General features: G+C 37.5%; 1 protein-coding gene across 15 annotated transcripts in view; it reads right to left on the bottom strand.

Moving 5' to 3' along the window:
* The window catches only part of sema4d (sema domain, immunoglobulin domain (Ig), transmembrane domain (TM) and short cytoplasmic domain, (semaphorin) 4D), a 154,047-nt gene that overhangs the window by 53,563 nt on the left and 73,295 nt on the right, over positions 1-27,189 (bottom strand). The window lies entirely within an intron of this gene.

The following is a 27,189-nucleotide window of genomic DNA, read 5'->3' as shown; positions in this document are numbered from 1 at the left end:
AATTAATTAACGAAAATTAAGAAAAAATAATAAACAATCCAAAATAAATGTAAAACAATTCAAAGATTATTATGAATGAAATAAAATACCTTCATAATAATACATAACAAATTAATTAATAAAATTTTTTAAAACAAATAAATAAACAATACAAAAATAAATATAAAAAATATAAGATAATTATTTATAAATAAAATTAAAAAATGAAGTAGAAAAATATGCAAAAACACAAGAGTAGCGTTATAAATATAAAAATATAATTATGCTAAATCCAATTAAAAATCCAACTAAAAATAAAACTTCATTCATTCACTTTCCTTTAACTAAGACTCTTTATTCACAGAGGAATGAACCATTAACTTATCCAGCATATGTCTTACACAAACGGATGCCCTTCCAGCTGAAATCTAGAACTGGAAAACACCCATACACACATAAACACAACTGCAAATGTAGTCTCTTCAATCCCCCTACAGCGCATGTGTTCGGACTGTGGGGGAAACCGGAGCACACGGAGGAAACCCACGACAACATGGGGAGAACATGCAAACTCCACACTGAAATGACAACTGACCCAGCCGGGACTCTACCTCTCGGTGTGAACTTGTTTTACCTAGTATTAGCAGGTATTTATCTTCCCCCATTCTCATGAATGTGCATCACTGAGCAGTGTTTACGTAACACTCATATCAAATGACCTGCGCTTCACGCCAAACAGATCCTCTGAGGAGAAATGCCACCACAAGTGACCAAAATTAGCATCAGCGTCCGAGACAAAAGCCAAACATCCCTCTATCAGCAGCGAGCGGCCTGTTACTTTAACACATGCTATATATAGGTCAACATTTTTGTTGCACTGAACTCAAGAGTTTACAAACCACTGCTGAGGATAGGTAAAGCTGAATGGTGCGTGACGTCACGGGACTGATACTGATTTTCAGAAATTCCCTAACCTGATACGTGTGTGTGTGTGTGTGTGAAAGCAAGAGCTGTAATGTAGAGAAACGATGAGCTCACAACACCACAGTCAGCCCTCAGGATTGAAACACACACCTGTGATGATGATGATGAGGTCACACCCTCAGATTAGTATATTCATGAGATCTCATTAGCATATACATGAGCACTGCTGTCTAGAACAGGGGTGGCCAAACTCGGTCCTGGAGGGCCGATGTCCTGCAGATTTTAACTCCAACTTGCCTCAACACACCTGCAAGGATGTTTCTGGAAAGCCTAGTAATGCCGCAGTCACACTAGAGTTTGTCTGTGAGAAATTTTGTTGTACAGCGCCTTGAAAAGGGGCGGGATTAAACAAGATGATTAGACATTACAAAAAGCGAGTGCTTGGTCCATGTTTTAAATTTCTGTGCAGAGAGGTCATGTTTTGATTCTCGATTGGTCTCACGTGATGCGATTTCGCAGGTCAAAGTTCACCAAGCTTGAACTTTCCAACGCGGTGAACTGCGAAACTTGCCGCACGACCTTGTGTTTCTGGCCTGACGCATTCACATCGGTATTAATAGAAGTCTATGGGGAGAAAAGTGCAGTGTAAACGCAGCTTAAGAGCTTGTTTAGCTTGCCCAGTCTGATTTGTGTTGGACCTAAACTTTGCAGGACAACAGCCCTGCAGGACTGAGTTTGGGCACCCCTGGGCTAGACGGTGTGTCTTTGTAAAGCACAGGTGTCAAACTCAATTCCTGGAAGGCCTCAGCTCTGCACAGTTTAGTTCCAACCGTAATTAAACACACCTAATCAAACTAATTGAGTGCTTTAGGCTTGTTTGAAACCTACAGATAAGTATGTTGGGGTTGGGTTGAACTAAACTGTGCAGGGCTGCGGCCCCTACAGGAACTGAGTTCGACATCCCTGTAGGGATCACTAATGCTGTACAGTGCAAACTACTTACTAATAATTTAATGAAATATGGAAAATATAATAAAAAAAAAAGTAGAAAAAAGAAAGAAACGAAATGAAAAGGGAAATGGAAGAAGAAAGAGAAATGAAAGGAATAGGCATACAAAATTAATAAAAGGAAAAATAAAACAAAATGAAAAAAAAACGCAAAAGAAAAGGTAAAACATAATTTAAAGAGAAGAAAAAGCAAAACAAAAAGCTAAATGAAAAGGGAACAGGGAAAAAAGACAATAAAAAGAAAAGAAAAACAAAAAGGGAAAGAGCATAAAATAAGAACAAGAAAAAAGAAAAGAAAAAAGAAAAGCAAGACGAGAAAACATTAAATAAAAGAAAAAAGATGGGCGAAAGGATAAAAAAAAGACCAAAAAAAAAGAAAACATGAAAATGAAAAGAAAAAACACAAGACAATAAAAAAAAGAAAAGAAAAAAGAAAGGGGAAATGGTAAAAAAAGACAAAAAAAAAAACTAAAAAGAAAACATGAAAATGAAAAGAAAAAAGAAAATAAAAGAAAAAAAGGGTAAAAAAAGACAAAAAAAGAAAACCTAAAAATGAAAACAAGAAAAGAAAAAAGTAAACGAAGACAAGAAAAAGAAAAAGAAAAAAATGATAAAGAAATGGAAAAAGGAAAAAAGCAAAAAGCAAAAGAATAGAAAACTAAATATAAAGGAAGGAAATTTTTTATAAAAAAGGAAAGAAAAATAAAGAAAAAGAAATAGAAAATAGGGAAAAGGAAAAGAAAAAACAAAACAAAACGAAAAGGAATTTAAATAAAAAGGAAAAGATAAAAGGTAAAAAGACAAGAAAAAGAAAAAAAAGAAATGAAAAAAACTGAAAAAGAAAAGAAATAGAAGAAGAAAAGGGGATATAAACAGAAAAGAGAAAAATTAAAAACAAAAGGAAAAAGAAAATTCGAAAATGGGTGCAGGAAAAAAGTAGAAAAAACTGAAAAAAAAAAAGAAATGAAAAAAAAATAGGAAAGGAAAAAGGAAAAACAAAAAACTAAAATAAAAGAAAAGAATCACTGTGTGGAATTGAATCTTTCAGGCAAGACTTTTTCCTGAACTAAAATGAATGTAAATCTTTCACATGTTGCGCGTCACGTTTTGTGGTATTTTTGCTTTGTTCACTTCTATTGTTGAACTGATCCACGTCTGTCTTCACGGCCTCCTGTTGTCAGTGTACGTAAGGCTCTTTGTGTCAGTCTGTGTCGTTTATTTTTTAGATGTTTCTCTGAGTTCCGCTTCCTGCCAAGCCTCAGTTGCTGTTTTCTTTTGCTTTATTTAATAAACATCTCTGAACTAAAAGTGGGTCCATCTCTTGTGTCACGCCTTTTCCTGCAACACACCTCACAACAATACATCACATTCCTTCTGTCTTCAAACAACTTCACCTGCCTGCCCTTCATTTATAAAAGAAAACAGTTATTACAATTAAATTAAAATAATTCATTTTAAATGAAAAAAATTACAATTAGAAATAAAAATAAATAAAGATAAAATAGAATATATTAAACAATTTAATAAAATGAAACAAATGAAATTAAATGAAAATACAGCTATTAATTGGGAAAAAATTTGTTTTTATAATTTTAATAAAAAATAAATAATTATACAAAAATTATGATCAGATTAAACCATTTTATTTTTCTTTTACACAGCCTACGCAACTTAAAACTACAGTTTTAAATCGTCTTTCTCTTACGCTCTAATAAAAGCTGGGTAGTCATTACCTAATGCTGGATCAGATATGGACAATCCCAATGTTGGGTTAATTTTTCATTTAATTTACATGACTTTTTTTAAGTGTGTTTACATTTTTTTACTTTTTTTTCTTCGTTGCAGACGTTTATATCTGAAATTTGCATATGCGTTTTTTTGTATTCATATGCGGAAACTTCATCATGCAAAAAATGTAAAACATTTCAGAGTCATTTTAGGCAGCGATACTTTCTCCTCTCTCTTCTCCAAAGCAAAAACAGAACGAGGAATGAGCTCCATATTGTGTTAATCCAACACTGCATTAGAGGAAGGAGAGTTCAGCTCATTATCAAAGATCTGTGCTATGATTTTCCCCAAATGCAAAGCCTATTTCAGGAAATCAGTGGACGTTTGAAAGATTGCTAGTGATGCATTCATATACGCATGTAAACAAACCCTGAACAGAGACTGCAGAACCATAGACATTATAATAGATGGCGGCTGCGTTGACGTGTCAAAGCAATGGAATGAAAGCGGACCATGCTTTCTATAATAATGTCTATGGGCAGTACGTCAAATGTGTGGTCGGACATGGAAACACACACGAATGAACGGACACGCAAGCATGCATGCACAAAGTAACGCTGCTTAAAATTACTCTGAAATGTTTTGCGTTTTCTTCGTAATGGATTAAATTATGTGCATCGGACTGAGTGTGCTTTCGCAACTGTGAATTGATTCGGTTGTTCTGAATCAGAGATTACAAATGTTGCTCTTTGCTCTTGGAGCGGTTCACTTTCACACTGCAAAGTTTCTAATCGGACCAAAAGAGCTGAAACAAGTCACGTGTGAGTAAACTCTCCTCACATTGGTCAGAGTGTCAGGGTTTATTTTGCAGAGTCCCGCTTAGCTGTCAGGAGAGATGGTGCTTTGGTGGTGTTTGACAAGGTGTGCGCGACGTGTCTGAAGAGTGAGGAGAGATGCGGTGGGGAAGGGTGAGAAGGGTGTGCGACGTAGCCTATTTAAGGGCCGGGAGGGAGACGCAAGATTACCAAGAGATTATCATTCGTTTGCGGGCATCCGGAGACTCGCGAAACTTCCCGCCCTACTCATAATTCTCTCTTTATATAGCCGTATGCCTATTACATATCCATTAAACACTGTGATATAACCGCGCTCAGATCGTATCGCTTTCTCACTGCAATCGATCCGCTCCAGAGTTCGTTTCATTCGAGCCGAGAACACCTCATTCAGGCAATCTCAGAGCGATTGATTTGGCGCGGATCCGAGAGCGATTGGTGGTTTCACATATCCCAAACGAACTGTGATAACTGGGCAAACGAGACAAAAGTGTAGGTGTGAAAGCACCCTTAGTGTGCAAGGTTTGTTTACATGATGAAGTTTCCATATATGAATACAAAAAACGCATATGAAAATTTCAGATTTAACCATATGCAACAAAGACCTAAAATAAAAAGTAAGCACACTCTAAAAAGAGTGAAAGAAGTTTAACCGAGTTGGATTATTTTGTGAAAGAAGTTAGTTTCAGAGGCAGAGTGTTAGTAGGATTGACACAACGTGAGGTCGAATTTATTTTTGTGTGAAAATTCTGGATGAAAACTTCAGATTCAAGGTTTCAAGGCACACTGAATTAGAAATTTTCATCTGTATTTTTCACACGTTAAAAAATATTTGTAATATATATATTACATACATATATTAAAGGTGCTGTATGAAAGTTTTTGACTCTTCTAAAGTATGTTTGCAGATATTTCTGAAACATGCTCAGTGAACATTATTGTTTATCTAAAAAGCAATGCTGAAGTTAGATATTCCCTTTTGACAATGTGTTACATGCCGGAACAGCTGTCTCTTTTTTTTTGGTGCCTTTAACCCCCCCCCCCCCCCCCCACTCACAGTTTAGCCAATTATATTTCAGCACCCCGGGTTACCTTGATGGAAAACAGTGTATTGCATTCATTTAGTCAGGAAGGCTCTCAAAGCATGCGTCCTGCTTTCAGTAGTATGGCAATAAATGTCATGTAAAATGGCATTCAAATTCACATTATTAGGATTTACACTGAATAAAACACATGAGGTGTATGTGCGCTGATCACGGTTTGTCCTCTTGTTCAGCTGCAAGAAATAGTATCCGTTTCTAATCTATTTCTAATCTATCAATCTGTGGTGTTGGCCAGAACGAAAACTCCTTTTAATATGAAAATATTCCCTCTATCGGTAGCTGTTGCTTTAATTCAGAACATGACTTAAGTCAGACTTGCTCCTTAATCTGGCAACCTGCGCTTGCGTTTGTTTTGCTCCAGGAATGTAATACCTAGTTCAACCACTAAGCGTCAAACTTACATACTGCACCTCTAAAATTGCCAACCCGGGCTCATTGTGGAAAAGTGTTTCTGCGGACCGTGAGATACGTCCCGGGAGGTACGTATTCGAGCGGTTTTTGTATTCGCGGATCTGTATTCGGGAGCGTGCGCCGTTCTCGCCTGCGCTGTTCTCATGCGAAAAGCCGCAGAATCGGCCGACCCGGCCGCCCTCTTCTTCCTCCTCCTTCCCTAAACCTAAGTGACGGTTTGCAAAAGCCTTCCAGAAAGAAAAAAAAAAAAGCAAAAGCCCTCGTCTTCGATTTCGACTGCGTTTTCAGATCCGGCCGCGTTCTCGCCCTGATTTTTCGGATTCTGTTTTTCATCTAACCTGATTTATGGAACCGCTGTTCCCCGGACTCGATCCCGGTCGTCGTCCCCGCGGCCGGCTCCTCCTTCTCCTCCGGGGCCTCCGCTCCGCCGACGTAATGCTGTGAGCTAAGCGGACAAACTGGTTGCATCGGGAAAGCCCTCCACTCGGAGGCAAGCCGTTGGCCGGCGAGCGCGAAGAGGAGGAGCGGAGCGGCGCCACACTGCCCCGCAGCGTTCGCTCGAAAAAAACTAAACCGCGGTCTCCAGAAACGTCCGCGGAGCTACGTTTCCAGAATGAGTTTGGGTTGAAAATTGCTCAGATAGCATTTTGCAAGTTAATTATATCATAAAAAATATCGCAAATGATTTTAAAATTATCGCCAAACTCAATAACAACATTGGATATTTTCCCAGTATTATGCAGCCCTGGCAACTTTGAGTTAACAAACCCCAGCATTCTGTGTGTTCTAGTAACGTGTAAAGTTCAATCCAATAAATCCACATAACGCTTGTAAATTTCCTCCAGAGCTGCGGCTTCACGAGTGGATGATCCTTACAGGTGTTCAGACACAGAAAAATGATTTCAACTTTATTGTTCAGAGGAGCGGAGGGGAAAAGAAAACAAACGAGAGGAGGAATTCAATATAATACAGGAAACTGAAGTGAACATCCCAGGAAATGCTGAACGGCCTCCAGCAAACACACAAACACTGACTTTTCTTCACACATCTGTCCAATCTCTGAACGAAACGATGGCTCAGTGGTTAGCACTGTCACCTCAGAGCAAGAAGGTCGCTGGTTCTGACTTCGGCTGCTTCAGTTTGCATTTCTCTGTGGAGTTTGCATGTTCTCCCCGTGCTGGTGTGGGTTTCCTCAGTGTGCTCCGGTTTCCCCCACAGTCCAAAACACATGTCTTATAGGGGAATTGATGAACTAAATTGGCATGCATGAGTGTGTGTGAATGAGTGTGTATGGGTGTTTCCCAGTGCTGGGTTGCAGCCAAGCGGCAACACCCTGCTCTCTCTCATGAAGCTAATAGGCAAGTAACTGAAACTGCAATTCATCGAAATTCAGCAAGTCCTGACTCCATAATAGAGCAGAATTCTGTTGCCCCCCACTGTTGAAATGGCCGACTTTACAGTAGAAAAAAGGGTGTTTACAGCCTGGTACAAAGAGTGATTTTGGTTCATATAGCGAATATTACCCTTCATGACAACTGTGAGGAGAGTGAGTTTATTGATAACTCACCCGTTTTCTTTATATTAGGTTATATTAAATCTGCATAATTAAAGGTGTGGCCACTTGAGTGACAGTTAGGTCTCGCTTGTCGCCATTACTTCACCTCAGCTGATTCCGGCTGATTAGCCGCTGAACTCTGCGTATACATTGTATTTTTGTGTTGTTTTCTGTGGCTTTACACAGTCAGTTGCCTTTTAGAATTATTTCCTACAATTATCAGATACTCTAGCATGCTGTGTGCACTTATTTGAGCTCACAAACCATTCACGCGGCCTTCGTTTCCCAGGTGAGTGAAATTATACACCTATACCATCTCTATAAATGTATTTGCTTTATTTAAGATCATTTATAATGTTCTTTAGAGCTGTAATGCACTCCAGAATCTGACAGATTGATTAGCTGTAGGCTCTAGAACAGTCATCTGAAGCGTTGTCATACAGTGTTATGCTGGATTTCATCAATAGCCTTGCATTTACTAACACAGACTATATCTAAAGTGTTTGGAAGTAATTTGCGTTTTCCTCCTGTAGAAAAACATCATAAGAACAATGTTTAGTTGCTCTTGTAATGTGTTACAACAGTGTTTGTAAAAGTCTAAACACTTTATTGATATAGTGTACAACAAAGCACATGTGGTCAGAACACAAATGGTGTGTGTTGCGCGACATTCCCTTTTCCCCAAAAAGAAATGATAAACTCTTTAACCAAGACCTAATTTACATCGATGTAATTATTCAGAAACACAGAACAAAGCATACATTATGAACAGCAGCGAGCGAACACAAACCAACACACACACACACACATAGCACTCTGAAAAACAAGGCGAGCCGGTCGAATTTAAAGTCCGCGGAACGAAGTCTAATTGGTCCACGAGGAAACGCCCTAATGAGGAGTTCACGCTCGGGATCCAATCAGCAGGTACCTAGCAGAGAAAAAGCAGCGGAAAAAAAGGTGATAGGACGAGACAAAGAGCGAATGACAGACAAGGAGATGCGAAGGGAGACAAGCAAAACAGAGAGGGAGAAGGCACAAAAACTCCCACGGATCGTAACAACGGGTAATGAAGTATTAAGCGTTTCTCCTAAAGAAAAGCCTGTCTTAGCAAAATGCTAGCAGATGTTAGTTGCTCCACTGACGCTTTGCCTCTTTGCCCTTTTTGCAATGACAAGCGCACAATATATCAACGTTTGGCCACGCCTACTGGTAGCTTTTTTTTGGGCTCTTCAAAAACCTACGGGTGATGTCATGGATACTACGTCCATATCTTTTACAGTCTATGGTTGCAGCTGGAAGGGCATACACAATGTAAAACAAATGCTGGATAAGTTGGCGGTTCATTCTGCTGTGGCGACCCCTGATAAATAAAGGAATCAAGCTAAAGGAAAATAAATAAATTAATGTCCATATATGTCCTTCTGCTCAGAGAATAAAAAATAATTGATTTAAGAAGAAGCTAAACACACACAGTGCTTCAATATCAGTGGGAATGGCTGCAGTATAATAATAAGACATCCAAAATGTTTGAAAAGGAAAATACTGAAACCTCATGACTGAGACTGAGCCTTCAGGACATCAGCACATCAACACCAGCGCAAATCAACACACAAATATAACACGCATCGATCACGCACACACACACACGCAGATGAGTTTTACTGCTCCAGGGCAGGAACACATACATAAGCACACTCACACACGCACAGATATACACAGACACAAACCCCACACAGACACACAAAAAACACAAACACACATGCATACACAAACAAATACACAGACAAAAACACATGCACATCAACACACACACACACACACACACGTGCACACATGCACACATGCACACACACACACACACACACACACACACACACACACACACACACACACACACACACGTGCACACATGCACATGCAATCACACAGGCACAAACACACACACAGACAATTACAAACCCCCACACAAACACAAAAAACACAAACACACAAACATATATGTACACAAACATATACAAAATGCACAGACACACAAACATGCACATGTAAACACAGACACACAAACATGTGCATACACACACATGCAATCACACAGGCACACACACACATGTGCAATCACACGTGCACAACCAAACAAACACCAACTCAGACACACAAATGCACACGAAAAAACAATCAAACATACACACACATATACAAAACACACAGACACACAAACATGCACACGCAATCCCACACATGCACGCACGCACGCAAACACACACTCATACACACACACACACGCACACACACGCGTAGATGTGCGCACAAAACCCCACACAGGCACACAAATGGACACAAAAACACACACAAACGTATGCACACAAACCCACAAAACATGAACGCACACACATACAAAACTGCACAAACACAAAACAATTAACAAAGAGAGACCCACACAAACAAACATCTCCACACACAAACACACACACACACACACACAAACAAACAAACAAACAAACAAACAAACAAACAAACAAACAAACAAACAAACAAACAAACAAACAAACAAACAACCAACCAAACAAACAAACAAACAAACAAACAAACAAACAAACACATGTACACACACATACATAGGTACAAACAGAAAAAAAACTAACAGACATCCACACAAACAAACAATCAATCCTACACAAACACACACACACAAAACATGCTTACACCCATGCACAAACAGAAAAAAATTAATAGACAGACACCCAAACAATCAATCCTACACAAAAACACACACAAACATGTGCACACGCGTACAAACATGCACACAAACAAGCACACAAAGAAATTAACACACACACACACACACACACACACACACACACACACACAAGTGACCCTCAGAGTAGGGAAAGTCTGGAGGAGGTCAGATGGACACAAAGAGCCTGTTGTGTGTGTGAGGACAGAATTACACACAGTAAACAATCAACAAAGCCTGAGAGAGAGAGAGAGAGTGTGTGTGTGTGTGTGAGCATGACAGGCCTCTCTCTCTCACACACACACACACACACACACACACTGCACTCCATCCACATGCCAGACCTGATTACTAGATCCACAATAATGTATGCATAACCTGACATTATGCAGATTATGCAGCATCCATTACATATGAAACAGCTGAATTACTGCCACATGAGGAATATGAAGGAGAATATGAACATGAAGAATACAGAATAAACACTTCAATAAATAATTTCACAAACTCATATTAGTAAAATTAATGAATGAAAAATATTTGACGTAAATATGTGTGTATATAAATGCATCTTGCGCTATATACAGTAGAAGTCAGAATTATTAACCCCCTTGAATTATTAGCCAATCTTTTTACCCCCCCCCCCCCCCCTCCCCCCAATTTCTGTTTAACGGAGAGATTTTTTAACACATTTCTAAACATAATAGAGAAAAAATTACCTGTTTGTAAACATTCAGGATGCGCGCGCAGTGAGGTGGCGGAAAAAAAATGGGAGCGCTAGCATTTTTAGCGAGGGAATGACATCCAATGCAGTACAGAGTTTGTTGTTGTCTTAGGGTGCTTTCACACCTGTGAATCGATTCAGTTGTTCCGAAACAGAGATTACAATTGTTACATCGTTGCTCTTTGCTCTTGGTGCGGTTCGCTTTCACACTGCAAAGTTTCTAAACGGACCAAAAGAGCTAAAACAAGTCACGTGCGAGTAAACTCTCCTCACATTGGTCAGAGTGTCAGGGTTTATTTTGCAGCGTCCCGCTCAGCTGTCAGGAGAGGTGGTGGTTTGGTGGTGATTGACAGGGTGCGCGCGCGCGACATGTCTGAGGAGAGACGCGGTGGGGAGGGGTGAGAAGGGTGCGCGACGATGCCTATTTGAGGACTGGGAGAGAGACGCGAGATTACCGGGAGATCATCACTCGTTTACGGGCATCCGGAGACTCGCGAAACTTCCCGCCCTACTTATAATTCTCTCTTCATGTAGCCGTAAGGCTATTAAATATCCATAAAACACTGTGATATAACCGCGCTCGGATCGGATCGCTTTCTCACTGCAATCGAACCGCTCCAGGGTTCGTTTCAATCGAGCCGAGACCACCTCACTCAAGCGATCTCGGAGCGATTACTTTGGCGCGGAACAGAGTGCGATTGCCCTGTTCACATATGCCAAACGAACCGCGCTAACTGGGCAAACGAGACACGTTCCGAAACAAAAGTGTAGGTGTGAAAGCACCCTTAGAAATGAGTTATATTGATTACATATTATATATATTATTTACATAATGCTTTCAGCATATTATAACAGCTCGTCACTCAGTGATTCGGCAGAATTAAAGAGCTCCTATTATGGGTTTGTGAAAATGATCTTCATGCAGTGTGTAACACAACTTTAAGTGAATGAACACATTCAGCGGAGGTTTAAATCTGAAAGTGCTTAAAATCTTGTTTAAGACTATTGACTCTGTAGAGTAATATTTGACTCAAAGTCGAACAAATGAATCGAGTTTGGTTTGGATCTTTTTGATCGCATTGATGTCGATACGGTACATCACCAAATATATAGTTCCAGTTCCAGTAAAACGTGAAAGCGCTTTCCCTTCAGACACTAGCAGAGGCGCGGGGATCATGGGACTGATCATAACTGAAGATGACGATCACTGACAGATGGAGATTCGGCGAATAAAGGGTTAAGGTTCATATTCACAACATCACCACAGTATAGCCAACCGTGCGCTGTGTTTGCTCCTGTCATTTTTCTGATTTCTGACACAATAACCTACGCTGCAATGCGGGATTCGTCAGCAGTTTGCTAAGCGCAGGGAGTAAACTAAAAGGGTTGAGCTTATTTTCTTAATGAGTTATAGGTGTGTTTTGAGAATAAACCAATCAGAGTCTCATCTCCCATTCCCTTTAAGAGCCAGTTGTGTCGCGCCATGGCACATTTGCTATTTACATAACGTAAAGTAAGTGTAAGTGGAAAACTGAACACTTCACTAGCGAGAAAACAGTTAAACAGAGCATCTACGGCATGAGAAGGAGAGATAAATTATTAACTTTCATTTTTGGATAGGGAAACCTTTACGCACAGACATCAATTAGCCTATAAATAATACATTTTGGTTGTTAAGCACAAAGATCTGTTTCAAAACTATTTCTAAATTCAGTTCTAATTTCCAGCAAACGAATAAATGAACAATAATAACCAAGTGTGGTCAAAAACCCGAGTTATATCCTAAAACACATGCTGTGCCCCATATGGTCTAAAACCTGACAGGTGGGAATTTTTTTAATAAAACAAATATAAATACGTATATAATAAATAATACTGCTAACAATGATAACATTATACAAAAGCAAATTGTTATGAATAAACTGAAAAAGCCTCCCGAGATGAAGAAGGCATGAAGGCAGTGGTTTTTATATTTATGTAGGCTAGAAAATAATATGTTTTGTAATATTTTAATCCTTTATATTTATATCATATATATATATATATATATATATATATATATATATATATATATATATATATATATATATATATATATATATATATATATATATATATCCTTAATATTTTAATTCTTTTTCATATGTAAAGATGTTTGCGTATTGCTCTTAATCTTGTGTGTATTAAGCAGTGTGTAAGCGAGGCGCACAACTAACACACTCTGCGCTGGACAATAGACCAGCTTTGTTCTGGTGTATTGAAAAATCTATTATAGTTTCTCAAAATAGCAACGCGCCAACAATACACCTCAACATGCCTCCCTTTTTAGACCAGAATGCCTATGGGCGCACATGTGCGCAAATGCATTTGCTATTTAAACAGCGTAGCGCAAAACCTCAAAACGACTCTTGCGCCAGGCTGAAACTAGCAAACAAGTATTGCGTCGCATCTTGCGCCACATTGCGCCGGGTGTATGATAGGGCCCTAAATGTATGGGACTTTGTCAGTAACTTTTACAGTTCATATGGACCAGTTTCTTCTTCCTCCAGATCATAACATGTACATGTGATTAAAAATGTTGACTTGTTTTGTGTAGTTTGCACAGTACGTTTTTAATTGTGTGTTGTAACTTGTAATCGCACAACGCGGCCTGTAATCACGTATCTATTATAGATCAGTGCTTGTACTGTATCTCTCAGGTTAAATCTGTATGGAGCTGTTCATATATCACGTCCAAAACCACGTTAAAAATGTGACGCATGCTTCTTCCTTTACAGATTTAAATGTGTTTCTGGACTAGTGAACCTCTGCTGTTTGTTGCTTTGGCCACCATTAACTGTTCCTTACACGTGCGGTGCGGTTAATTTTCACAACTTTTGCCACTGTGTGGATTCATACTGAATGTTTGCCGTTATTACTCGGGGTTAGGGTTAAGAGTAGAGTATATGCTGGTGTTTAACTGCATTGCTTTATTGCATTCCTGCATTGGGCTCTCACATACTCTCTGCTACTTCATACTGTAGCCGTGGTGGCCATTTCTGTCTGTCTCGTGCTGAACGCTGTCGAACAATCGCAACAGACTGGGTCATCGGTCCAATCAGCGCAGATTAGCTTCGCGCTAAGGAGGGGTTTGGGAACAAATGAATCACTGGACGATTCATACAGGAGTCGCTGGGATAATTAGGTAAAAACAAATGCAGATTATAAGACAATGAAAATGTTTTTTGATCTTGTACGCATATCAACATGTTGTTAGAGACACCTAAAACCAAAATATGACCGTTTTAATGCAAAATAGAGGCTCTTTAATGTTAAAGTGAGGTCTGACAGGTCCATTTGCGATAGCACCTTCCCAATGGATATTGGATAAGATGAAATGGCCAAGCATACAGCCCCAAATATACAACCATCTCACTGAAACTCCAAGAGAGAAGTTAAAGGCCTACAAGTCTTTGGATGATCACAATTTAATTCTGTGTGGTCATGTGCAGAAAATAATGCTCCATGATTACCAGATTCAACACTTTGTAGAGCTAAATACTGAGGTTCTGCCTAGCCAAAGACAAGGAAAAAACTCTTAAAAACACTAGTCATTTCAGAGTGATAATGGTTTCTCCGTGAGGTTAGTTTGGCATCATGCTATTTCAAACTCGTGCAAGTGCACTTTTCCTTTAGTAATCCCCCTGCAGTATGTGGAGCACCTGTTTCAACTCCGCTGCACGCACGCACACGCAGGCACACACACACACACACACACACACACACTGTAGCTTTAAAACCCTGGCGTCCTGCCAACTCAACAACCATGTGGCAGCTCTCAAACATTCAGCACCTGCCAACTGTGTGTGTGTGTCTCTCTCTCTCTGGCCTGGTACCCAGTGATCGATGCCACTTTCTGGGACCCACAATGCTTTTCTGCGAGAATCAGCTTTTCCACTACACCACTGACAGCTCTCACAATCCTTCGCTTTCATGCACCCTCTCATGCTTCAAGGGCCTGTGTGTGTGTGTGTGTGTGTGTGTGTGTGTGGGGGGTCTTTAGGTTGCCGTTTCTTCTTTTTAAAAGTTTAGGTGCATCCCAAATCACATACTTGCGCACTATTCTACAACATTTTGTAATAATAATAATAATACTAACATGTAATAATAATGTAATAATATTATATTATTTGTAAAAATATACTAAAAACAATAAGTGCACTTTAAAACCCAGAAGATGCACTTATTTAATTGTCAAAATTAAGTGTTTAGCGTTGGTCACTTCGTGCACTTAACAGCCGCAGTTTTACCCGCACAATGTTTGTCTTTCATCTTTAACGGGGCTATTTATCTCTCAAAGGATGTAAAAATGTTGTTTGTGTGTCTCTTTAAATGCAAATGAGATGCTGCTCCACGCCCCCTTTTCAGCTCTGGTCTTTGTGCAGCGAAACCATATAGTTAGTTAGTTAGTTTAGTTTGACTTTATTAATCCCCGGAGGGAAATTCACATGTCACAGCAGAGCTCTCCATACTAAAAATAGATAAATAAGTTACATACATATAAAAACAATAATAAGATTACATTTCATACTGCACACCTTGGTTCCAAAAACAACGAGTAAACACTTGTACATACCCATATCTAATTCAAGTTCAGCACAATTCATCTGGTATGACTTTGGTTATACAATCTGATCACTGTTGGTAAAAAAGACTTCCTGTATCTTTCTCTGTAGCACCGGGGTTGAATTAATCTTGTACTAAAAGAGCTTGCACACGCTTGGACTGTATCAAAAAGGGGATGACTATCGTGGTTCATTATACTAACAAATTTGTCCAGCATTCGATCCTGTGCAATCTCTTCTATGGTAGGTAGTGCACACCCCACAACAGAACCTGCCCTTTTTACGAGCTTATTTAATTTGTTTTTCTCCTTCTCCAACAGTCCCCCTCCCCAGCAGGTTACAGCATACAGAATCACAGAAGACACCACAGAGTCATAAAAAGTTTTTAACAGTGTCTGACACACACCAAAGGACCTCAGTCGTCTTAATAAATGAATGCGGCTCTGACCCTTCTTATACACCTGGATTGTGTTTTCAGACCAATCGAGCTTGTTGTTCAAATATACACCCAGGTACCTATATGACGAAACAATCTCAATTTCTGACTCTTGTATAATTACGGGCACCGCTTGTGATGGATGTCTACTAAAATCAACAATAATTTCTTTGGTCTTACTAGTGTATAAATTAAGACAATTCATATCACACCAGTCAGCAAAACTTTTTAAAAGCAACCTATACTCACTCTCATCATGATTCCTTATATAACCTACAATTGCAGAGTCATCAGAAAACTTCTGTAAATGACAACATATACCTACATATACCATATATCATATACATATATAGTACATCCGGCAAGTATTGATAGCGCTTGACTTTTTCCACATTTGTTTATGTTTCAGCCCTATTCCAAAATGGATTAAATTCATTTATTTCATCAACATTCTGCACACAATATCCCATAATGACAATGTGGAAAAATTGTTTTAAAAAATTGTTGCAAATTTAGTAAAAATAAAAAAGCTGTAAAATCACATGTACATCAGTATTCACAGCCTTTGCCCAATACTTTGTTGATGCACCTTTGGCAGCGATTACAGCCTTAAGTCTTTTTGAAAAGAATGCCACAAGCTTGGCACACCTGTCCTTGAGAATGTTTGCCCATTCATCTTTGCAGTACCTCTAAAGCTCTATCAGGTTGGATGGGAAGTGGTGTACGGCCATTTTCAGACCTCTCCAGAGATGTTCAATAGGATTTAGGTCTGGGCTCTGGCTGGGCCACTCAAGGACATTCACCTAGTTGTTGTGAAGCTACTGCATTGATGTTTTGGCGGTGTGCTTTGGGTCATTGTCCTGCTGGAAGATGAAGCGTCGCCCCAGTCTGAGGTCAAGAGCACTCTGAAGCAGGTCTTCATTCAGGATGTCTCTGTACATCGCTGCATTCATCTTTCCCTCTATCCTGACTAGTCTTCCAGTTCCTGCTGCTGAAAAACATCCACACAGCATGATGCTGCCACCACCATGCTTCACTGTAGGGATGCTGTTAGCCTGCTGATGAGCGCTGCCTGGTTTTCTCCAAACCTAACGCCTGGCGTTCACTCTAAGGAGTTCAGTTTGAGTCTCATCAAACCAGAGAATTTTTTTCTGATGGTCTGAGAGTCCTTTAGATGTCTGTTGGCAAATTCCAGGAGGGGAGTGGCTTCCGTCTGGCCACTCCTCCATACAGGCCTGATTGCTGCACAGATGGTTGTTCTTCTGTAAGGTTCTCCTCTCTTCACTGAAGAACGCTGGAGCTCAGACAGAGTGACCATCGGGTTATTGATCACCTCTTGACTAAGGCGGTTCTTCCCCAATCACTCAGCTTAGATGGCCGGCCAGCTCTAGGAAGAGTCCTGGCGGTTTAAATATCTTCCACTTACAGATGTTGGAGGCCGCTGTGCTCATATTAACTTTCAGAGCAGCAGAAACTTTTCTGTAACCTTCCCCTACCTTGTCTCGGAGATCTACAGACAATTCCTTTGTCTTCATGCTTGGTTTGTGCTTTGACATGCACTGTCAACCCTGGGACCTTATATAGACAGGTGTAGCCTTTTCAAATCATGTCCAATCAGCTGAATTGACCACAGCTGAACTCCAGTTAAGCTGCTGAAACATCTCAAGAATGATCAGTGGAAACAGAATGTACCTGAGCTCAATTGCTTCACGCCAAAGGCTGTCAATACTGATGTACATGTGATTTTCCAGGTTTACATTTGAACTGTGGAAAAATTTAAGCACTACGAATACTTTCTAAATGCACTGCATATTTGATGGCAATATTGCATTTATGCATCTGGTAGATGCTTTTATACAAATTGACAGTTGCACCTTACATGTACTGTAGATGCACAGCATCTTTTTAAAGCAGCACAGAAAAGCTGGTGCACATGAACATCCGGTAAATAAAGCAGAAGCTGCATGACAGAACCAGACAGAAATACTGCGCTCTACATAAAGCCTGTGGTTTGGCATCAGATATGATCAATCTTTCATGACATTACAGCACTGTGGAGCAGGAGCGTGCATCAATGCCCACATGTGAAGAAAGTGAAAGAAAGTGAAAGAAAGAAAGAAAAAGAAAGAAAGAAAGAAAGAAAGAAAGAAAGAAAACAATTGCAAAAACAAAAAAAAATTGCAGAAAACTATAACTGCTATAACACTGTCACGTTCAAAAATAAAAGTCAAAGAGGATCCAAGTGCAAGTGAATAAGTTTATTTGACCAAGTCAAAATAAACAAACAAAGATAGTGACAGGCTAGGAGGACGACGAACACAGGGCAGGAACAGACAGGAAAACAGGGTCCAGAAAATTCTCCTCAGGGGCCTGAGCACAGATAACACACATGAGAACAGATGTAACGAACTGACAAAGAAACATAGAAACGTCGCCCTGATATAGGGCTAATAATGAGCCTCACCTGGTGAGTAATCAGCCCCGCTGAGTGTCGTCATGTCACGTGAGCATAACAAATACACATGGACAACCAAAACAAAACAAACCCACGTGATCAAACATACACTCCGGAAAAGCGCACAAACCTGCAACCGTGACAAACACACTGATAATCAAATAATATCATAAAATATTCATATTTTTTTGTTACGCAGGTACCTGAGAATCTGGAAAAAGCATTAGAATCTGCTTCTAAATAAAACTGTGCAGCACAGCTCCGTTTATGACTCAAATAACTCCAGGACAGAAACTGTAGGTAATGGAGACCCGATGCAAAGGACAGAAAATAGCAGCTTCACTTGTAATTACAGCTGTGTGTGTGTAGAGAGAGAGAGCAGGGCAGCGCTGACGTGACCACACTGAAGCCTGATTAAGGGTCACTGCCTGTTAAAACGTATATTTAGGCAGAGTTACGGAGGCTTTTAAAACACACACACACACACACACACACACACACACACACACACACACACACACACACACACACACACACACACACAAGTAGAAATGACACGCAAAGAAAGTGAGGAGCATTTTAAGAGGATAAACACACACACACACATACACAGACACACAGACACAGACACACACACACACACACACACTTGTGTCAGTGCTCTGTAAAATGTAATGAGTACGTCTGCTGTCCCATCAAAAGAGTCAAATGAAAAACTTCTTCTCAACATCTGCGTCTGTAAACTCTTCTGAAGATCGCTTCTAAAAGGGTTTTACAGACTGATGACAAAAGAGTCTTTTTAAAAAGAGCCTTTTAAGTTGTTGAGATGCCAACAAAGCTACAACAAAACGTTTACATTTACATTAACGCAATTGCAGAACTCTACTTTTATGGTTGTTGTTAATGTCATATTAATGACAGTTCAGCTCAAATGTAATCTTTAGGCTCATATGATGTCATAAAGAAGAACTTTTAAGTTTCTATGATGTCATTAAAAAGCTTTTGATCTATCATGGCGGCATGGTGGCTCAGTGGTTAGCACTGTGGCCTCACAGCAAGAAGGTTGCTGGTTCGAGTTCCAGCTGGGTCAGCTGGCATTTCTGTGTGGAGTTTGCATGTTCTTACGTGTTCGCATGGATTTCCTCTGAGTGCTCCAGTTTCCCCCACAGTCCAAACGTATGCACTACAGGTGAATTGAAGAAACTAAATTGGCTGTAGTGTGTGAGTGTGTGTGTGAATGAGTGTGTATGGGTGTTTCCCAGTACGGGGTTGTGGTTGGAAAGGCATTCGCTGCGAAAAACATATGCTGGAATAATTGGCAGTTCATTCCGCTGTGGCAACCACTGATAAATAAGGGACTAAGCCGAAGGAAAATAAATGAATAAATGTCGTTTTCCATTTAAGATTTTTCTAAATATCTTCTTTTGTGTTCAACAGAAGAAAGAAACTTGTAACGGTTTGGAGAGCGAGAGTAAAGAGGGAGTAAATCATCATCGGTTCATTTTTATGTGAACCATCCCTTTAAGTTCCTATGACATCATAAAAAGAAGCGTTTTCCCCTCGTTGTCAGACGGCATCTTCTGCAGTTTAAATGAAGCCTCGTCATCGCTAAAGTCAACATTTTCTCTTTATTTCAAATATATAACCAGCCCAAACAAATGTAATTCACCAAAACGCTTGACACACACACGTAGCCTGTTCTGTGCCACTGACACACTGATTTAATAACTGTGACAAAGTGGAAATACAGGCTAGTGTCATTTCAAAATGACAGAAAAACACAAACCGTGGTGAAAACAACACACGAAATAAAACACAAACGGCTCGCGATTAGAATGAACAGCAAATCAGGCAGCAGAGGATCAATAACAGACTTTTATTGCTCATTTTTGTAAATTGCTGCTGCTGCGCTGATGGTCGTGGGGAGTGGAGAACATGTGTCTGATTCCAGCAACGCTCCAGGGACAGACGAGTCTTCGCTGAGGCCATCTTCCAGCCTCCACTGCGGTGACTGAAGCTCTGCACAAGACTTTTGGCCAGCGGAGAAATTAAAATGATCATGCCAAACTGAGTCTGGTTCTCTCTAGGTTTTTTTTCTTCACTCCCATCAGGTGAAGTTTTTTTTCCCTCTCCGCTGTCGCCACTGCCTCGCATGGTTCAGGATTGGTAGAGCTACGCATCGATGAATTTGCTCTTCAGTGTTTGAACTCTCAGTAATGATTAAATCACACTGAACTGAGCTAAACTGAACTGAACTGAACTTAAACACTAAAACCTGAACTACACTGTTCCAGTTACTATGACCAATTAGGTGAAGCTGCTTTGACACAATCTACATTATAAAAGCGCTATACAAATAAAGCTGAATTGAATTGAATTAAATTGCACGACTTTCATACCTGTTAAGTTTCATGCCAGTACTCTGGTTTGCTCTCTCTCTCTCTCTCTCTGTGTGTGTGTGTGTGTGTGTGTGTGTGTGTGTGTGTGTGTGTGTGTGTGTGTGTGTGTGTGTGTGTGTGTTAAAGAGCCTCTGAGATAACAGCTGACAGGCCGGGAACGCGCACACACACTGTATTTCTGACGGCAGACACGTGAACTAGGAGAACGTTTTTCTCGTATTTCTGACGTGCTTGAACCACACGGGACAGATTATAATGGCTTTAAAAGGCACATTTATAAGTTGTGTGCTACAAAAACACTCTGTTATCCATTAAAAACGTTATTAAAACCCATTTTCTGAGTGCAAATTACCAGTTGTTCACGCTGTAAACGGAAGTTTTTAGCATTCTACCGGAAGACGCTGGCCGCTATGGCGCCCTCCATGCAGCAGCCATGAAAAAGGTCTATACAGTGTCATAAAAAAATGCTGCTATATTAATGTGCATGTCACACTTCCGACCGGCCACATATCCGATCTAGACTTTACCCTCGTGGAGTCATAAAAAGCAGATTTGAACCGCTAAGATGACATAAGAAACAAATTAAAGGGACAGTTCATCCAAACATTTACAGGTAAAGTCAGAATTATTGAATTCATTTTTTTTTAATATATTTTCCAAATGATGTTTAACAGAGCAAGGAAATTTTCACAGTATGTCTGATAATATTTTTTCTTCTGGAAAAAAATCTTATTTGTTTTATTTTGGCTAGAATAAAAGCAGTTCTTAATTTTTTAAGAGCCATTTTAAGGACAAAATTATTAGCCCCTTTAAGCTATATATTTTTTCGATAGTCTACAGAACAAATCATCATTATACAATAACTTGCCTAATTACCCTAACCTGCCTAGTTAACCTAATTAACCTAGTTAAGCCTTTAAAATGTCACTTTAAGCTGTATAGAAGTGTCTTGAAAAATATTTAGTCAAATATTATTTACTGTCATCATGACAAAGATAAAATAAATCAGTTATTAGAGATGAGTTATTAAAACTATTATGTTTAGAAATGTGTTTGTCACATGTGTTGGTGACAAATTTCCTCTCCATTAAACTAAAAAATAAACGAGGCAAATAATTCAGGGGGGCTAATAACTCTGACTTTAACTGTAAATTCTGCCATAATACCATTGACTTCCATAGTATTTGATCCATTTAATATTTTTCTAAATATTTTCTTCTTTTGAGTATAACAGAAGAAAGACACTCATAATGGCTTGTAGAGGCAGAGCAAATCATCATCAGTTCATTTCTTGGGTGAATTATGTTCCTATCCGCTTGTTAAGTGGTGACATATGTAATACTGTTTCCGGGTCCAAGCCGCCATTCATTTGAGTGGAGAAATCATTCGTTTATGATCACGCTTTATTCCTATCACACATTAAAGTTAATTTTATATAAAATCATAGTGTACACAACAATCTCTGGGCTTGCTGCATAACAAATACCAAAAATGTAACAATTTATAAAAAAATGAATCACTCTCTGGCCATCGGATATTAGGCATGGACATACAGTTGAAGTCATAATTATTAGCCCCCCTTTGAATTTTTTCCTCTATTTTAAATATTTCCCAAATGATGTTGAACAGAGCAAAGAAATTTTCACAGTATGTCTGATAATATTTTTTCTTCTAGAGAAAGTCTCATTTGTTTTATTTCGGCTAGAATAAAAGCAGTTATTAATTTTCTAAACACCATTTAAAGAACAAAATTATTAGCCCTTTTAAGCTAATTTTTTTTCTGACTACCTGCAGAACAAACCATTGTTATACTATAACTTGCCTAATTACTCTAACCTGCCTAGTTAACATAATTAGCCTAGTTAAGCCTTTAAATGTCACTTAAAGCTGTATAGAAGTGTCTTGAAAAATATCTAGTAAAATATTCTGTACTGTCATCATGACAAAGATAAAATAAATCAGTTATTAGAGATGAGTTGTTAGAGCTATTATGTTTAGAAATGAGCTGAAAAAATCTTCTCTCCATTAAACAGAAATTGGGGAAAAAAATAAACAGGGTGTTTAATAATTCAGGGGGGCTAATAATTCTGACTTCAACTGTATATATTGCGATCGTGATTTTCGAAAGTATTAAATCGCTTTGTAAACGTTTATTATTACCATTTTTTGAGTCTCCCCATTCAGTTGAACAGAGCGCTTGGACCCGGAAGCCGCTTCATGTGACGTCACACTTAACGAACGGATAATGCATTTCATGAAAGACAACGGCTACAGGCTTTCAGCACTCTACAGAATATGTTCTTCTGTAAAAGAAATTTGTAAAGATTTGGAACCACATGAGGGTCTAAATCATCATCAGTTAATATTAACGTCATTAATGACATCATTAAAAGAATCTTGACTGTTCCACAATTCCATCTTGTTGAGTCATAAATAGAACTTATTCAGATTTGAACTTGCATCATGTTTAATAAAGGAGCTTCATATGCTGTACTGGGTATTTGAAGCTCCCATGAAGCCATAAGAGTCAGAGAAGTCTGACTTAAATGTGCAGACGTCTGTATCTGATCTACACGACTGTTCTGCAGCTTCTGGTATTGAGTGACGGAAATATAATGCCAGGAGGAACATTGTGTGTAAAATGGAGAAGAGTGAGCATCAGCAGAGGAACGGATCTTAAATATTCACAGGCTATAAATATTCACAAGCGGTCAGATCAGAGGCTGGAGTCTGGAGTGTGACGACTGAACGCAGGTGCTGTATGTGTGTGTGAGACAGCATTTAACCTTGACATGATTGGATTGTTTTCAGTGAGTGTGTGTGTGGTCGAGTGTGTGCTTCAGCAGCCGTCTTGGGGATCATGATCACTGTGTATGTGCGCGCACGTGTGTGTGTGTGTGTGTGTGTGTGTGTGTGTGTGTGTGTGTGTGTGTGTGTGTGTGTGTGCACATCTCTAGGAATCTTCAGTTTCTCTGTGAATAGTGCCTGTATATAAATAAATCTCACACAGTAAGCGATCAGGTTTAGGGTGGATTATATTACGGCCTGTACATCCGCATACAGTTTCAGTTGAACTTCAGTGAAGCAGACAGACAAAAACAGAAACCAGCAGAAAGATTCAATTTCTGTCAACATCTCTGGAGTCGGTCTGAGATCACGAAAAGCGTCTTTTCTCACTGTTCTCACTTCTGGCAATGAGACTTCCGTACTGCGAGTCTCACATTCACAATGAGGATTAATTACTTTTAGAATTGCAAAACAACTCATGTTAAATTAAACAATGATGTTTTTATTGATACACCATTTTACATAATATGCATAACACCATACATAATATGCATAATTCCTATGTATTATTGTGAATTACTATTATTAATGCATTGTCATAAGTAATGATAATAATATAAAATGTGTGTATTTTATATTATTATTATTATTATTATTAATTATTAAATTCAAATATATTTACAATTTAAAAAGTATGAAACTTTTTCATTATATTAAATGGAAATAACCAAAATGAGTATTTTGATATCATTATTATTTTATAATTTTATTAGTGATAAACTAAATTTAAAATTGTACATTATTTTGTTGCATATTTTACAAAATAAAAAAATAATCAAAATGTGTATTCTATAATAATAATAATAATAATAATAATAATAATAATAATAATAATAATAATAATAATAATAAATTAAAGTAAAGGTTTTACATTTCATTATATTACAAAATATTTTACAAACTTTAGATAAACATAAAATAACTGTCAAAATTCTGTAATTTTATAAATACAAATATTTATTACTTTTAAGTTCAAGAAATATTATTATTATTATTATTTATTATTATTATTAATTATAATTATGAAATAAATAAGTATTACATTATTTGATTATGTTCCAAAATTGTCACAAAATGTAAATAATCAATATATATATATATATATATATATATATATATATGAACTTCAGTGTGTGTGTGTGTGGTGTGTGTGTATATATATATATATACATATATATATATATATATATATATATATATATATATATATATATATACATACATATATATATATATATATATATATATATATATATATATATATATATATATATATATATATATATATTAGAAATATTATTATTAAAATATTATAGAAAACACAAATATACAAATTATTATTGTTAATAATAATAAATAAAACATTTTACATGTCATTATTTAACAAAATATTTTACAAACTTTATACTGTAGTGTAATAACTTCAAATATGTAAAATTATATATTAGAAATATTATTATTATTATTATTATTATTATTATTACTATTATCAATAAATTTGATAATGGAATTAACAATATTTTTGCATGCAAAGGTATTGCAATAATTGATTATGTTTCAAAATATTTTACAAAATGGAAATAACCAAAATGTATTATTATTATTATTATTATTATTATTGTAATATTGTATAAAACAAACAAATATCAAAATTATTACCATTATTATAATTACAATAATAATAATAATTATTATTATTAAAATTAATAATAATAATAAGAAGAAGAATAAATTAAATATTATACATTTCATTATATCAAAAAATATTTTACAAACTTAAAAAAACAATAAAAATGAATGTCAAAATTCTGTAATGTAATAAATTCAAATATGTTATATTATAACATCAATAAATATTATTATTTTTACTATTATTATTAATTATATTAATCAAATTAATTATATTTTACATGAAAAAAGTATTACAATATTTAAATATGTTGCAAAATATTTTACAAAATGGAAACAACCAAAACGTGTTTTATATTATTATTATTATTAAAATATTACATAAAACATCAAAATAATTACTATTATTATTAACAATAATTATAAGAATAATAAATTAAATATTTTACATTTCAATGTTAAAAAATATTTTACAAACTTTAAATAATCAAAAAAATAAATGTCAAAATTATGTAATTCAATAAATTCAAATCTGTTATACTTATTATGATTTTACTGCTATAAATTACAATTATGAAATTAAAAATAATCATAAAAATAAATGTCAAAATTCTGAAATGAGTTTAGATATGTAATACTTACATTTATGCATTATTATTATTATTATTATTGTTATTATTATTATTATTATTATTATTATTAATTGTTTATTGAATGCATTGTTATAGACTTAATTACATTCAATATTATTCATTCATTTTCCTTCGCCTTAGTCCCTTTATTCATCAGGGGTTGCCACAGTGGAATGAACAGCCAACTTATACAGATTATGCTTTACACAGGATGCCCTTCCAGCAGTAACCTAGCATGGGAAACACCCATACGCTCTCACATTCTCAACATGCAAACTCCACAAAGAAACGCCAACTGACCCAGCAAGGATATGAACCAGCTAACTTCTTGTTGTGAGGCTGTGAGGCGACAGTGCTAACCACAGAGCCACTGTGTCGCCCCAACATACAATATATTATCTTAATAATAAATATAAATGCATACATAAAACGCCTATAAACTGCATTATAGGTGACAAACACTATACCATGAAGGAACATTATTAACGAATCAGAATGACCCAGAGGACTTCAAATGAACTCAAACACCATCGCTAACTATGTTAAAAATGTCACAATGACAAATCTCAGAGACACAGCTGAGAGTGAATGAAGCCCCCTGACGGCAGGTCACACAGAAACACTGTGCTTTTATTGTGTGTCTGTTTCCTGTTAATTAAACTGCTTTTTCTGCCCTGACGAGTCTTTAAAACAAGAGTAAAACCCCATGACGCTCTTCACTGTCACACTGCATGCTCGGTATTGTAACGCGGCACCATCTTTAGCACGGCCCTGATTTCACGCTCAGATTTAAGGTTCAGAATGGACAAAACAACCCTTCTGGGCTCTTTTGTGAAAACTCCCAGCATCCTCCAGCACCTCCGCAGTGTTTGCCTGGGACTTGGCAAACATGAGAGTAAATGCTCATTTTGACAGCCAGACACTGATACGTTTCATTCCAGACCTCTGACTACCCACAATGCATCTAATTCCGGCCAAGAATGAACCATTATGGACAATTTAGACTTGCAGATTAACCCTAAAAAGCCCACTGAATCATATCTGAAAGCTGTTACGCGTTAGGCTGCACAATATATTATAATATAACGCTATCGCGATAATAGTATATGCATTATATGTACCGCAGACATGTGTGATGACATTTATTTTATGCATTGGTTATTAAATTTAACCAATCAGACAGGGCCT

This window comes from Danio rerio, chromosome 21 (assembly GCF_049306965.1).
Source record: "Danio rerio strain Tuebingen ecotype United States chromosome 21, GRCz12tu, whole genome shotgun sequence".
Classification (NCBI taxonomy): domain Eukaryota; kingdom Metazoa; phylum Chordata; class Actinopteri; order Cypriniformes; family Danionidae; genus Danio; species Danio rerio.
The sequence above is the reverse complement of the archived record's forward strand: the minus strand, read 5'-3'. Positions and strand labels throughout refer to the sequence as shown.